Raw genomic sequence first — 10,412 nt, forward strand, 5'->3', positions numbered from 1 at the left:
AGCCCCGTGCTCCTCTCCCCCTGCGGGCAGCAGTGGGGCCAGCGCTTCTAGGTCCCGTGCTGGGGCCTCACAGCGGTTCCTTCCGGGACTTTCTGAGGGTGTGCGTCCTCTGGGGCGTTGTTTTTATGATAAAACTCAATATACAGGGCGGGCAGAGGTAGGTTTACAGGTGTGAGTCGGCGAAACAGGGTTTATTCTTGCATTAATTATTGTATTATTTTCTACATAAACAACTGTAACCCACCTTTGCCCATCTGTTCCTGGGCCCATGCATGTGTCCTAACGCACCTTCTCCCCGCAGGCGCTCTGACCAAGGTGAAGGAGAGCCGGCGGCACGTGGAGGAGGGGAAGATGGAGGCGCAGAAGGCCGAGGGCATCCAGGCTCGCTGCAACACCATCTCCTTCGCCACGCTGGCCGAGATCCACCACTTCCACCAGGTCCGCGTGCGCGACTTCAAGTCCCAGATGCAGCACTTCCTGCAGCAGCAGATCATATTTTTCCAGAAAGTGACGCAGAAGCTGGAGGAGGCTCTTCACAAGTACGACAGCGTCTAGTGCCGGGCGCGCGTGGGGCGCTCCAGTTCAAGGGTGATTTCCGCAGCGGAGCACAGACTGCTCAGAGCTGCCGCCGCTCCCGCAGGCACAGGCCACTCTGTGCCTGCAGCCGGGCTGGCTGTGTGCTGGCGCAGGGCAGTGCCGCATCGTAGCTAAGTTACACTATGTACGCCTACACTACCATGTAGCGGGGATACGATTATACTCTTTGCCTTATTGCTTTCTGGAGGATGGGTCTTCAGTGCAGACTTGGCAGACCTCAGAGCACCGCGGGGTCTCAGGGAGCCCGGGCCAGCCTGCTCCATGCCTTTCCCGCCCACAGACTGGGGTCCCCGAAATTCAGCCTGTTCTCTGTTTACAAACTCCGACGAGAGCAGCTGTGCGACTTCGTGCCTTTAGACTCGGGTTTTCATTTCCCCGCCCCCTTTATAAAGTAACACGACTTTTTAATCGAAAGAGCGAAAGGCCAGTGCGTCCAGGGACGGCCTGCTAGTGACTGCAAGTGGCACTGGGCGGGCGGGAGGGTCAGTTGGCACCGGCTGACGTGTGAGCGCGGCAGAGGGGCTGTGCTCCTCTGGGACTTGCGGTCCTTTGGGGAGGCGATGGGGCACTCTGCTCCCTTAGGTGCTCCGTGTGGCCTCCCTCCCGCGTCCTGGAGGCCTGTGTGCGGGTCACACGCACCCTGCTCACCACGGAGGCAGGGGGCCGGCCCGCGGGACAAGCACAGATTCGGTGAGGACACGCTCAGCTCTGCTTAGGAGGGTTTCTTTTCTTTCCTTTTTAGCTTGAAGATTTCTTTTCCTGTTCAGTGTGATTTTTTTAAATGGATCTACACTGTTAACCGATCGAGACTCCACTGTGATTCACTCACTCGTTTACTTAATCGACCACTTTTCAGGGATGTCTATAAATTTAGTGTTACACGTGATGCAAATAGCGTTGATCTGAGGAGGGACCAGAAGTAATTCTATTCCAGATGCTGAAAGCAAGAAGAATTGTTATTTTTAAGTACTGAGAAGCCCCAGGACATTTAACATTAAAAATTACCGTAAATATATTCTTTTAAAGAAAATACAAAGGCTGATGCATACCAAAAAGATTCCCAAGCAGCTTCATTTAAAAAAGCATAAAGATTCTGGCTAGAAGCGCCTGGATCTCCATGTTTTTCGTCCTTGCTGAGCTCAATAACGTGTGGGTGCGTTTAGAGATGCGACTGTCACTGACGGTGGCGGCACCTGCTGTGTAGGAAGGAGGCGTACGCTGCCGCGGGAACCTGCTCGTCAGCGAGGAGCAGAAGCAGAGGCCAGCGTGATGTGCTGGTGAGTCGCGCTGGTTAAGGAAGAGGCAGTTAGCGACATAATCACTCCACAGCGCAATTCCTCTTGAGAGGAATCTCACATGGGCAGGGTTTTTAAGATCGGGGTCTCATGACTTATCGGCACTGTATTCCTTAGGTTGTCTCCTGGGACGTGGGGCTGTGACCAAATACATTGTTCTCTCAGGAGTGACTTCCGCTCATTGATGGCAAAATACAGTTTGATAAGCAAAACCCATGTGTGTATAAATGTTAATTTTATGGCAGAAGTTTGGAGATTATAATTCTAGCATTTGCTCTGAGTTTGGGTCTGTATTGGGCAAATATGCACTATGCTTTCAAATGATTTGAAAATCCGTTTTCTTTGCCTCTTTATTTTGATGGTGGTTTGATCTTCTTTTTAAAATCACTAAACTCCTGCTCTGGCAGCCTGGACACGACCTGAGGGGTCTCAGAGGCTTGTGCTTGGGCCGCGGTGGGCAGGGCTTCGATGATACGGATTAAAGATGAAGGCACCGGGAGTGCAAGCTCGCGCTGCCGCCTGGAGAACTGCTGTGCTTCATGGCGACCACACCCCGTGCCGCTGGTCCTCCGCGGCTTCAGGTAACTCTCTGCGCTCGGACCCTGGAGTTCCCGTGCTCATTTCCACCTGAGTCCTCACTTCTCTAACGTTCTTGGTCCTGTTGAAACATTTCAGTATAAAAGATACTGCGATGTGAGTGCCCGAGAGAAAAGCCATCATAATGTGTACGCTGGCCATGGGGATCAGCGTGGTACCGCTTTTTAAAATAAACTATCCTGCCCTTCATGCCACTGTTTGTCTTCATTTCTGTAGTTAATGATTCTGATATGGATTTATAACATGAGGGCGTCCGCTTCAGCCTGGGTTTCTATTTAATTGCAGATGGAGTTGTTTCTACACGGCAACTCTAGTGCCACGGGCTGTTCTACAGCCACAGGTCACAGCTACAGCCACAGCCAGGGTCACAGCTACAGCCAGGGTCACAGCTATAGCCAGGGTCACAGCTACAGCCACAGCCAGGGTCACAGCTACAGCCACAGTCACAGCTATAGCCAGGGTCACAGCTACAGCCACAGCCAGGGTCACAGCTACAGCCACAGTCACAGCTATAGCCAGGGTCACAGCTACAGCCACAGCCAGGGTCACAGCTACAGCCACAGTCACAGCTATAGCCAGGGTCACAGCTACAGCCACAGCCAGGGTCACAGCTACAGCCACAGTCACAGCTATAGCCAGGGTCACAGCTACAGCCACAGCCAGGGTCACAGCTACAGCCACAGTCACAGCTATAGCCAGGGTCACAGCTACAGCCACAGCCAGGGTCACAGCTACAGCCACAGTCACAGCTATAGCCAGGGTCACAGCTACAGCCACAGCCAGGGTCACAGCTACAGCCACAGTCACAGCTATAGCCAGGGTCACAGCTACAGCCACAGCCAGGGTCACAGCTACAGCCACAGTCACAGCTATAGCCAGGGTCACAGCTACAGCCACAGCCAGGGTCACAGCTACAGCCACAGTCACAGCTATAGCCAGGGTCACAGCTACAGCCACAGCCAGGGTCACAGCTACAGCCACAGTCACAGCTATAGCCAGGGTCACAGCTACAGCCACAGCCAGGGTCACAGCTACAGCCACAGTCACAGCTATAGCCAGGGTCACAGCTACAGCCACAGCCAGGGTCACAGCTACAGCCACAGTCACAGCTATAGCCAGGGTCACAGCTACAGCCACAGCCAGGGTCACAGCTACAGCCACAGTCACAGCTATAGCCAGGGTCACAGCTACAGCCACAGCCAGGGTCACAGCTACAGCCACAGTCACAGCTATAGCCAGGGTCACAGCTACAGCCACAGCCAGGGTCACAGCTACAGCCACAGTCACAGCTATAGCCAGGGTCACAGCTACAGCCACAGCCAGGGTCACAGCTACAGCCACAGTCACAGCTATAGCCAGGGTCACAGCTACAGCCACAGCCAGGGTCACAGCTACAGCCACAGTCACAGCTATAGCCAGGGTCACAGCTACAGCCACAGCCAGGGTCACAGCTACAGCCACAGTCACAGCTATAGCCAGGGTCACAGCTACAGCCACAGCCAGGGTCACAGCTACAGCCACAGTCACAGCTATAGCCAGGGTCACAGCTACAGTTTATATTAGTTCACACAAACACTCCATCCATGCTTTTGTTCCGGCCCTCCGGTCCAGTTTAAGAACCCATTGTGGCCCTCGAGTCAGAAAGTTTGCCCACTCCTGGCTTAGAAGATGAATGTGTGTGTGGCACAGATTGACAGTCGGCAACAAGGTAACAGTGCACTGGGGTCCGGGAGCCAGGTGGGTGGGAGCGAGGGAGGTTTACATTGTATACCTGCTTATATCTTTGAATTCCAATGATTGAATGTATTTTCTATTTTAAAAATAAAGATACATTTTAAAATTGACAGGGAGACAAGAAAAAAAAAAGAACTTAAAAAGGAGGGTTGCCCAGCCGGCTTGGCTCAGTAGCTGAGGGTCAACCTATGAACTAGGAAGGAGGTCAGGGTTCAGTTCCCGGTCAGGGAACTCGCCCGGGTTGGGGGCTCGATCCCCAGCGTGGGGCGTGCAGGAGGCAGCCGGTCAATGATTCTCATCATTGATGTTTCCATCTCCCTCTCCCTCTCCCTTCCTCTCTGAAGTTAATAACCATATGTATGTATTATATACACACATATCTATATCTATCTACCTATCATCTATCTGTAACAGTGACCTGTTAAATATAAACGGTTAAAATGAACCACGGCGTGGGTTTCGTTCTTTAGGGCCTGGGCCTTGAAAGAGCCAGAGGGACTCCGGGACCGTCCCCTGACCTGGCCCTGAGACTCCGGGCAAATCCCGCACCCTCTCCTGCCAGGATGGCTTTATGGCTCCTTATGAAGATGGGGAAACCGGTCCAGGACCATGGAAAAGCTACGTCTACAGGGCTGTGTAGCACTTGGCAGTTCACTGGCCGTTTCGTGTGCCGCCGCCCGCACCATATGTGTATTATATATACATACATACACACATATCTATATCTATCTGTCTACCTATCATCTATCTGTAACGGTGACCTGTTAAATATAAATGGTTAAAATGAACCACGGCGTGGGTTTCGTTCTTTAGTGCCTGGGCCTTGAAAGAGCCAGAGGGACCCCGGGACGGTCCCCTGACCCGGCCCTGAGACTCCGGGCAAATCCCTCACCCACTCCTGCCAGGAAGGCTTTATGGCTCCTTATGAAGATGGGAAACCGGTCCAGGACCATGGAAAAGCTACATCTACAGGGCTGTGTAGCACTTGGCAGTTCACTGGCCGTTTCGTGTGCCACCGCCCGCACATCGTATTGGACATCGTGCCAACTGACCTGGGCAAGCCCTTCTGGGGCGGCCCCCCACTCCCCTCCACTGGCCGAACCCCACTCCTCCTCTGGGCCCGGGTTCGCCCTGGCATCTCTTGCACTTAGTGCAGTTCTCTCTCTTCTCCTCCAGCCCGTTGGCGTCTTTGCTTTGTTTCCCAGGGTTTAGGCAGCACGGGGCATATTTATAGACTGACGGTCGGAACGAGGTCAGAGCAGGTGACTCAGAAGCCCCGCCGGCTGGTGTGGTGTGTTTGCTGTGCAGATACCAGCAGGACGGCGATGAACTGCAATGCCTGCTGTTTCCTCCCCTGTTTCCAGTTGGTGGGCAGGCCCTGGCCGAAAGCAGGCCACACCGTGCCTCCCGGTTCTCCTCGGCGAAAGCCTGGCGTCAGCACCATGGAAACCAGTGTGTCATCGGCTCCCTGTGGGCTTCGGGCTGGTACTTAGTGTCACAGCGACGGGGGAGCATCTTCAGTCACTGTGTTGCTTCCTGTCATCATTGCACAAAGTGTCACTTACTCGGTGGCTGGAAACCACAGATTTCTTGCCTTCAGTTCCGGGAGGCAGAGCCCAGAATAGAGTTCATTGAGCTAAGGCCGCGCTCCTCCCGGGAGATGGCGGGGAGAGTCCTTCCTCTTGCCTTTCCCAGCTTCCCAGGGCCCTCCATCCTCACGGCCAGCAGCGGTGGTGGCACCTCCACGTGACTCTCCTGCCCTCCTCGTCCACCTCGAACGACCGGCCCCCCACTCCCCTCCACTGGCCGAACCCCACTCCTCCTCTGGGCCTGGGTTCGGCCGTGCCCGCCACCGGCGGCCCTGGCATCTCTTGCACTTAGTGCAGTTCTCTTGCTTCTCCTCCAGCCCGTTGGCGTCTTTTCTGTGTTTCCCAGGGTTTAGGCAGCGCGGGGCATATTTATAGACTGATGGTCGGAACGAGGTCAGAGCGGGTGACTCAGAAGTCCCGCCGGCTGGTGTGGTGGTGTGTTTGCTGTGCAGACACCAGCAGGACGGCGATGAACTGCAATGCCTGCTGTTTGTTTCGTGTGCCACCGCCCGCACATCGTATTGGACATCGTGCCAACTGACCTGGGCAAGCCCTTCTGGGGCGGCCCCCCACTCCCCTCCACTGGCCGAACCCCACTCCTCCTCTGGGCCCGGGTTCGCCCTGGCATCTCTTGCACTTAGTGCAGTTCTCTCTCTTCTCCTCCAGCCCGTTGGCGTCTTTGCTTTGTTTCCCAGGGTTTAGGCAGCACGGGGCATATTTATAGACTGACGGTCGGAACGAGGTCAGAGCAGGTGACTCAGAAGCCCCGCCGGCTGGTGTGGTGTGTTTGCTGTGCAGATACCAGCAGGACGGCGATGAACTGCAATGCCTGCTGTTTCCTCCCCTGTTTCCAGTTGGTGGGCAGGCCCTGGCCGAAAGCAGGCCACACCGTGCCTCCCGGTTCTCCTCGGCGAAAGCCTGGCGTCAGCACCATGGAAACCAGTGTGTCATCGGCTCCCTGTGGGCTTCGGGCTGGTACTTAGTGTCACAGCGACGGGGGAGCATCTTCAGTCACTGTGTTGCTTCCTGTCATCATTGCACAAAGTGTCACTTACTCGGTGGCTGGAAACCACAGATTTCTTGCCTTCAGTTCCGGGAGGCAGAGCCCAGAATAGAGTTCATTGAGCTAATTCTGGGGACGCCAGGCCGCGCTCCTCCCGGGAGATGGTGGGGAGGGTCCTTCCCTTTGCCTTTCCCAGCTTCCCAGGGCCCTCCATCCTCATGGCCAGCAGCGGTGGTGGCACCTCCACGTGACTCTCCTGCCCTCCTCGTCCACCTTGAACGACCTTGGGGTTACCGTGGGCCGACCTGGTAGAAACGGGGAGCATCTTCCGTGGAGGTCAGCTGAGCAGCAGCCTCCGTTCCACCTGCAGCCTCCATTACCCGACCGTGCCCCATGGAACCTGGCACAAGGACACCGTTGCTTCACTGGACTGTACAAGCCTGACATGCACTGGGCTCTGCAGCTGAGCTTATCTTACTAATATTAGGATTTTAACTCCCTCCCTCCCTCCCTCCCTCCTTCCTCATTCTTTCAACATCACTGTGGGTGGCACCAGCACCGCCCCTCTGAGGTGAGCTGTAATTAAATTCGCCCCACCCCCACCATGATCTCACCCAGAGGCTGGGAAAGGCCTGTGAGGACAAAGGGCGGGCCCGCCCTTCCTCTGACGCGGCCCTTGGTGACATCACAGGCAGAGTCATTTCCTGCCGGGGCCTTATCTCCATGCTGACTCCTGGATGCTGGGACTTCCTCTAGCTGTGCTGGGATTCGGGAATCAAACCGGCACCACTTCCTACTGGGTTTATACCGAGGCCCCATCCGGGTCCTGGGCTGGGCTGATGTGCACGGTGCCGGCGACATCCAGCGAGCGCCGCGCGTTGCTGGCGGCCACGGTCAGGCCTGTATTCCCAGCTGCAGACTGGCCGAGGGTTTGGAAGGAGTCAAGCCTGACTCGTCCTCGCATGGAGGTGTGACACTCGCTGGGAAGGACAGCTGTTGAAATTAGCGAAGTCGCCCATGCGGCTCCTGTTGTTGTGATTTTAATATATTTTTTATTGATTTCAGAGAGAAACGGAGAGGGAGACAGAAACATCAACGATGAGAGAGAATCACGGGTCGGCTGCCTCCTGCACGCCCCCCACTGGGGATAGAGCCCACAACCCGGGCCTGTGCCCTGACCGGGAATCGAACCGTGGCCTCCTGGTTCAGGGGCCGACGCTCACCCCTGAGCCGTGCCGGCCGGGCCCACGTGGCTCCTGGAAGGTGTGCTGTGCCGAGGGGGCTGATGGAAGCGCTGGACTCACCTTCTCATCTCGGCCAGAGACCCCAGAGCTGCCTGTCCCAGAGGGAGGCCGAGGCCCAGGGACAAGTCGTGTGTGTGAAGGTGGAACCGGCCAGCGTGGCCCCTCGGGGTCTCCGTCCCGCAGGAGAGGGGCTCCCCAATCTGTGCCCGTGTGGGGGACCGGCTGGAGGTTGAGGGACCACCAGCATGAGGACCCCAGCCTCCCCGTTTAGTCACCTGTGACTGCCCCCCGGGGATGGGCCTGTCGGAGTCGCTCTGGGGAGCAGCCTTTGCCGAAAGCCGCGTCCCCGCCCTTCTCATCACGGGTGTCCCTTCCCCTCCCACGCGGGCGGCGGCCAGAGGTGAGACGGCGCTTTCCATGCAGAGCCTGAGCGCGAGGGGCCTTGAGAAGGAGCCGCCGTGCCGTTGACTCGACTGTTAAATAGAACGCGTGTCCTTCGCTCCCTTATCAGCAGGAAGCAGCCGGGTAGGAACCAGGCGAGGCCCCAACTTTAAAATCCGCGTTTCTCTCTCAGGCCACCGACCCCGGAGGAAAGCGAACACCCGCTTGGGTTCTCTGACAGGAGGTTCTGTTTCTCTGGATAAAAGTGGTGCCTGGTGAGCGACGTGTGATGGCCGGGGCGGGAACAGTCCTGCCCTCCGTCCAGCAGTTTCACCTGGTCCTCGGGCAGCGCTGTGGGGGGCACACGTGCCAGGGCTCCGTGCTGACGGACGGGCACCAGGGCAGGTGCGTGCCCAGCGGCCACGGCAGGAGGTGAGGCGGGACTTAGCCCAGGCGCTCGGCCCCAGAGCCTGCTTCTCAGCCACCGGGTCCTTTGTCGTTTCTGCCTCGTCTTCTAGAATCTTCCGAATGTGGAGGCAGAGAGTGTGAGGATGTTGGATGAGCTATTCCTCATGCCACGTGAGAGCAGTGGTGACGAGAAAGGTTCCATCTCTGCCCCACGGCCTTCGCGTGTGACCTTGGGCTCCGCCCGACACCCTCCCGTGCTCATGCCACAGAGCAGTGGTGACGAGAAAGGTTCCATCTCTGCCCCACGGCCTTCGCGTGTGACCTTGGGCTCCGCCCGACACCCTCCCGTGACCCACGTGGAGCAGCTGGGCTCAGGTCCGGGCGCGGGCCCTTCCAGGAGGGGAAGCGGCTGCAGGTGGGATGTGGTCCTGGGTTGGAGCTTCTGTGTGCGGAGCCCTCTCCTCCTCCTGCTCTGTTTGCTTTTAGTTTCCCCGGAAACGTGTACCTCCCGCTTAGCTCACCCTGGCTCCGTCCTGACATCTTTTGTGGAAGTCACAGTGCTGTTCTTCCCACCCTGGCCTCTACTTCTCTCCACCTCCCCGGAGTCCAGTGCCCGTGGCAGGGCGTGTGGCTGACCTTGGAAGGACCGGCTGTGCTGCGGTGACACACGGTGACACACTGTTAGTGGAGACACGCCCGGTGTGTGCCCCCTGCCCAGGCCTCGAGGACACCCCCTGCTGTCCTGTCCCCCCCCTGCCTGCCCCCAGGCCCAGAGGAGGGGCCGCCTGGGGAGGGAGGGCAGGGAGCTGGGCCTGCTCCTCAGTCACGGCCCTGCCAGGCGGGCACTCGGCTGAGCGGCTGTGGCTGGAGTGAGGTGTGAGCTGGTGTCCGGGCAGAGGCCTCAGCCACCCTCGCACCCGAGTCCTTTATGACTGTCGCTGCGAACACAGCCACCATGTTCCACGGAACCTTCTTATCTACGTGAGAAGCAGCGTCTTTCTTCCCAACATTGTAAGGAATATGAGCTCCTTGTAAAGAATTCAGAAAACACAGCAAGGTCTAAGGAAGAGGGAGCCCGGCCCATGTGGCTCAGGGGCTGAGCGCCGACCTATGACCAGGAGGTCACGGTTCGGTTCCCGGTCAGGGCACAATGGAGCCCGGAGAACAAGCCACCAGCCGGTCGCAGGGACAGCGTGGGGCGGGGCCAGGTCAGGACTGGGTGTCCTTCCTCAGCTACGTCGTCTGAGCTAGAACGAGGGGAAGGAATGCCAGAGACCCCAGCAGGTGTTGGGACGGAGTGGGGACCCCTGAGAGCGGGGGCGTGGCCTCCCTGCAGGCGGGTGAGAAAGGGGGGCCACGCTCAGGACCGGCCAGGAGGAAGGCAGGCACACGGCGCTCCTGGCTCCTTCCGTCCGCCCCTGGGCCGTGTGCTCAGGAACGAGGAAGTGGCCGAGGGCACACGGTCCTGGCTCTGCCTGGACTTGGAGCCACGGAGGGAGTCGCCAGGTCAGGGCCCGCCTGCCGCGGAGAGAAGCCACCCACGGGCCCACCCCCAGGCAGGCTG

At 57.7% G+C, this 10,412-nt stretch overlaps 1 long non-coding RNA gene across 1 annotated transcript in view; it reads left to right on the forward strand.

The window, feature by feature from the left end:
- The window catches only part of LOC106727762, a 21,465-nt gene extending 19,301 nt beyond the window's left edge, over positions 1 to 2,164 (forward strand). Inside the window, exon 2 of the long non-coding RNA XR_001364008.1 lies at positions 302 to 2,164. This is a non-coding gene — a long non-coding RNA (uncharacterized LOC106727762). The remainder of the gene's footprint in view (positions 1 to 301) is intronic.
- Positions 2,165 to 10,412: the final 8,248 nt, after the last annotated feature.

The sequence above is a fragment of the Myotis brandtii genome, unplaced genomic scaffold (assembly GCF_000412655.1).
Source record: "Myotis brandtii unplaced genomic scaffold, ASM41265v1 scaffold4774, whole genome shotgun sequence".
Taxonomy (NCBI): Eukaryota; Metazoa; Chordata; class Mammalia; order Chiroptera; family Vespertilionidae; genus Myotis; species Myotis brandtii.